Source organism: Petaurus breviceps, unplaced genomic scaffold, assembly GCF_028583685.1.
Source record: "Petaurus breviceps papuanus isolate PSGF00001 unplaced genomic scaffold, PetGlider_PUasm1.0 112, whole genome shotgun sequence".
In the NCBI taxonomy this organism is placed as follows: Eukaryota; Metazoa; Chordata; class Mammalia; order Diprotodontia; family Petauridae; genus Petaurus; species Petaurus breviceps.
Genome location: NW_027185601.1, coordinates 2,837,465 through 2,842,716, shown reverse-complemented (window position 1 = coordinate 2,842,716; position 5,252 = coordinate 2,837,465). Strand labels below are relative to the sequence as shown.

The following is a 5,252-nucleotide window of genomic DNA, read 5'->3' as shown; positions in this document are numbered from 1 at the left end:
GAGAGAGAGAGAGAGAGAGAGAGAGAGAGAGAGAAGAAAAACAAATGAAAACCATGAGCTCAGTTAACCACATGTGTCTTCAAATAATTACTCAGTTTCCCAGAGGCTCACTGAGAGACACCACAGCTCCTTCCTCTTTGTGTGCTGGCCTGTAGAACATTTGATAGAAGCATAGATATAAAGTTGGAAGGGACCTCAAGGTCAGCAAATCTTAAAGCATGTTTTTAGGAATAAGGGTCAAACATATTAATAATAATGTTTATGTGGGGTGTTAAGTCTTCCAGACAACTTTACATATGCTATCTAATTTTGGCCATACCACAATCCTAAGCACCAAGTCCTTGTATACTTATTTCATAGATGAGAAAAGTGGAGGCAAACAGGGGTTAAGTGGACTTGCCCAGGGTCACAAACACCTTTTAGGTATCTTAGGCATGATTTGAACCCAAGTATTCCTCACTCCAAGTCACTGGTTCTATCACTATACCATGCTGCCCCTTTCTAATTTCTTCATAGGAGATCTTGCAGTTACCAAACAAAAAGAGGGGGAAGGAAAGTACTAAATCTATTTCTGAAAATAGGCACAAATTGTATTCACTCTAATATTTTTAAACATCTTATGCAATCACCATGCTACATAAGCAACAAGCCATGAAGCTCAGTGACACATAAACAGAGTTGGGCTTTGTAATAAAATAAAAGTAAAACTGAGCTAATTGGATGCATAATTGGGCATACATACTAAGCAGTTTGTGTAGATAAATGTAGTTACCATTGTTTGTACAATGCCAGACTGAGAACTCTGTAGATCCCCTGGGGAAGGGAGTGGGCGAGGACATTAGGAGGCTTCTCTAGGAATTTCAAGGTGCCCAGAGCTAGACAGTATCTCCTACATGTTTCAGCCTCAGTGTTTTCTAGTTCCTCATTATCTCCTTTAGGTAGAAGCTGAGATAGAGCAGATACTGGAGTCCTGCAACAGGCTGGGCTAAAGGTGGGAAAGAACCATCCCCTTTGCTGTCTTTCCTCCCTCCCCCAAGCCACTGTCTTCACCAAGGAGGAAAATGATCATCTTTGAGACAATCTGACCTCAGACACTATATGTAAAGGGGTTGGGGATGGAATAAAAAGATCCAGTCAAATGTTCCCACTAACAAGGGAGTGGGTTAGAAGTCACAAAAGCTCTCCTTTCTGCTCTCCCCTGAGAAACTCAGGCCCTAGGTTATTTATTGATCCAGGGATCCAGGAGTAGTTTTCTATTCTACCCAGTTCTCCATAGTCCTAACATAATGCAACTTTCTTTTTACCTGGTTGGAAGGAATAGGCTGGAGAAATTCATGAAAACTCCTTTTCCCTTTGCAGGTGAGTTGTACAAAGACTGAGTCAACAGGGTAGAAATAGTTCACCATAAGAATTACTTAGGCAGGTGAAAGTCAGGATAGTCTAAGTCAGAGAGTTGACCTAGTCAAGTCCCACCCTCTGACAAGACACAACCTCCCAGCTCTCTAAGACTGTAGGTTGGAGAGAGGATGCTTCTGTGTGCCCAGAGAGATGGAGTTCCTCATTGGGAACTTCCTATATTGAAGAAATCACAAGATGTTTTTTTTTTAAAGCTATAAGATGGCTGACTTTCTTCCTTTTCTTAAAGCTGTAGAAAACTTCTTCCTTGACTGTCTACTTGCCTACCTCCCCATGCCCCTCATCACCATGACTTGTCCATCAGTGGACTAAGGTCATCATAGGCCTCTACCATAGCCTGCTCAGAAGGATCTTAGAATCCATTTGTACCCTTGACCCCAGGTCAAGTGAATTAAGGCTACCATTTTGGTCAGCTTACTCTGGTTGCAAAAATCATTTTATATACCCCTGGCCTGAGTGACGTAAGTAAAGCTCTTCTGCCTGTCTACTTCCTCCCAACCTCTTCCTCCCCTCCAAAAAAATTTCTTGCATAACACTTTCTGAAATTGTCAGAGAGGTAGGGAGAGGGAAGGAGAAGGAGGAAAGTCAGATATAGTGAGCTAGATCTGGAGGATATTTTTCAGAGGTGGGTCTTGTTGGGGCTGCCTAAGACAAAGTTATGACTTATATAAGGGCCACTTTTTTTTCTTACTGTAGTTGCATATACATAGATTAATAATAATATCTAGGGTCACACAGATAGTAAGGATCTGAGGTTGGATTTGAATTCAAGTCCAACATTCTATCCATTGTGTCACTTAGCACCTCAAGTCAATTGTAGGACAGAAATTTTCTAAAAAGAATCAAAGTGAAGACGAGTCTTGAAAGTTACATATACCTATATCTATATATCTCTATTTAGCTAACTACCTATGCTTACATCTGCCTTTCTTATATCTAGTACTGAACTTGAAAGTATACACAGAATGAGTATTGTGAAAGACCAAAATACATGTATAATAATAATGAACTTTCATATAGTGCATAAGGTTGGCAAAGCACTTGAATAAATTATCTCATTTGATCTTCACAACAACCTTCTAAAATACATACTACCAGTATTATTATTCCCAAATCAGAGATGAGGAAACTGAAGTTCAGAGAGTGTCAAGTGACTTGCTCAGAGTCATGTGGCTAGTAAGTGACTGAGGTAGTGTTTGAACCCAGGTTTTCATAACTCCAAGTTCAATGGTCTAGCCACCATTGTGTAATACTGCCTGTCACAGAAGAAAGGAATAACAATTTCGTTTGAAGGAAGGAAAAATTAAGGTATCATATGACTAAGAAATTTACCTTACATTCCTTAGCAAGTACATGGTGGGGTGGGGGATGTTTGTGAGGAGAGAACTGATTTTTTTTTCCCAAGCACTAAGTTAAGAGAGTTGATTATCCATCTTGATGACCATGAAAACGCACTGTCTCCCATGCCAGGATATAGAGGAAATCTAGCTTTAGCCAATGAGAACTAGACTATGTACCTTAAGTAAACTTCTGATGCTTCTATGTTATCTTTACTGGGCTTTCTTCTTCTCACCACTTTTAAAATTAAATGGGGTATTTTGACCAAATCAGAGCTGGGATCAAGCAGGAACCAGATGTGGTCATTATTGACTCTTCTTATTCCTATAAGAGTGTGGGATATCAAGTCCTCAGGTCCAAACCAAAGTCTATAGAAAGTGACTACAAACTGTGCCCTTTTGTTATGTTTATGATCATTTTACACTACTCTTTTTTTTGGAGGGCATTTGGGGTTAAGTGACTTTCAGCCCAAGGTCACACAGCTAGTTTTTGTGTTGTGTCTGAGTCCAGATTTGAACTCAGGTCTTCCTGACTCCAGGACTGGTGCTCTATTCACTGTGCCACCTAGCCACCCCTACACTACTCTTAAGGAAGAAAAAATTGACAACAACAAAAGCTCACAGTATTGACATTAAGTCTTGGAGTTTCACAGTGCTGCGTGTTAAGACTAACATCTTTTAACATAGACTTTCATATAGACTTCTAACATGGACTTTAAAGATACTGATTACTGATTGAGACCTTATTACTGGATACCTCTAAAAATTGGTAACTACTTTCAGTTACTGTAATGGTAATGTAATTTTGAATTTGAAGATCCCTTTGTGTTGGCAAAAGCAGCAGGTACTTAGGACTTAAAGTAACTGATCAAGCCTCTGTTGGGGAAACAGAAGGTATGAACTCCTGTCTCCTGTAACTGATGTAACAGGAAGGGGTTGGCTAAAACAGGCTGTGTGTATATAAGGAAAATCTCCAGAGAGGCACAGTCAGAATTTCCTTGAGATGGAGATCTGGTGGCAGAACAGCTACAGAAGAATGGAGAACTGAGTCCTGAGAACTTGTGGTGGTGGAGCTTCTTCTGAATGGGAACCCAGAGGCTGGACCAGGAGCCCAGAGCCAGGAGGCCAGAGCCAGGAGATCAGAGCTAGGAGCCAGGAGGCCAGGAGCCCTGGAGCCCCAGAGCCCCGGAGCCAGGAGCCCAGGTGACTGAAGCATGACTGGGATGCTGAGACTTTGTTTGTGGCTTGGTTGAGCCTTGAATTCCCTGGAGCAGAAATGGTGAAGGATCTCACATGGGCCAGACCTTGTGAACTTCAGTGTGGAGCAGGACCTGCTCAGATAGCTGGTCAAGGAACTGGGAGCTGTCTGCCATTGAACCCAGGTGACAGTCTGGTGAATCCAGGTAGAATCTGGGACCATGGAAGGGGATCCAGGGAATCTGAGAACAGGACCCAAGTCAAGATGAAAAGACCTCTACTTGAGTACTGAGTAATTATGGAATTATAGTTTACTAGTGACATAAGGGGTGGAGCATTTTGTGTATGATACTTAGTAAGATTTTGCTGAATAAATGACTGATTGTACTTTGAGTACTTTGAAATATTGTTACTGATAAGTGACTGATTGAGTTAATCATGACTTTGCCCCAAGAGTGGAAGACTTTGACTGTGTACTTTGAGACTACTGATAAGTGACTAATTGAATTAACTTAAGAGTGACTATTTTATTTTGAGACTATGTTGTGAATATTATATTGTGATTTTCTGTGATAAGTTGTAATATTGTGAATGCTGTACCTTGATTTTCTGTGGATGTTTTGCTTTTGTCATGGAATAAATAGAGTGATCACTATACTGTGTAATCTGAACCTTAAAAGTTGTTCATAGTAGCATTCTTCTGGAAAGCTTCTGTGCATGGCATTACAGTTACCTAACAAGAAATCTCCACCATCTTTTTGTTTGTTTGTTTTACTTCCTTTAAGGTTTAGTTGATGTGCCAATTTCTAAAGGAAGTCCTTTCAGATCCCCTCAGAACTCAGAGCATCATAGATTTATAGCTATAAGCAATCTTAGAAGTCTTCTAGTTCAATCCTCCATTTTATATTTGAAGAAAATGAAGGTCAGAGAAATTAAGTAATTTGCCTAGTACCACACAGCTAATAGATTGTTAGTAACATTCCCCTTTCCATGCTCTGTGGTCCAGCTAAAAGTCTTGTTTTTCCTCACACAGGACAGTCCATCGCCTATGTCCTATAATTCCTGTGTACTGGTCTCCCATTACTGGCACTCACTTATTCCTCACATCTTCTAGAATCCTTTACTTCCTTTAATCAATCTACCAAGAAGCATGTATTAAGTCCCTAATCTGTTCCAGTCTCTGTACTAGGTACAGAAGGACAAAACATGAAACAATTACTATTCTCAAGGGGCTTACCTTCTAAAGGAGGAGATTACACACACACACACACACACACACACACACACACACACACACACACA

The 5,252-nt window shown here is 40.5% G+C and overlaps 1 protein-coding gene across 1 annotated transcript in view; it reads right to left on the bottom strand.

Moving 5' to 3' along the window:
* The window catches only part of LOC138157377 (contactin-associated protein-like 2), a 2,155,842-nt gene that overhangs the window by 487,056 nt on the left and 1,663,534 nt on the right, over positions 1 to 5,252 (bottom strand). The gene's annotated exons all lie outside the window — the stretch shown is intronic.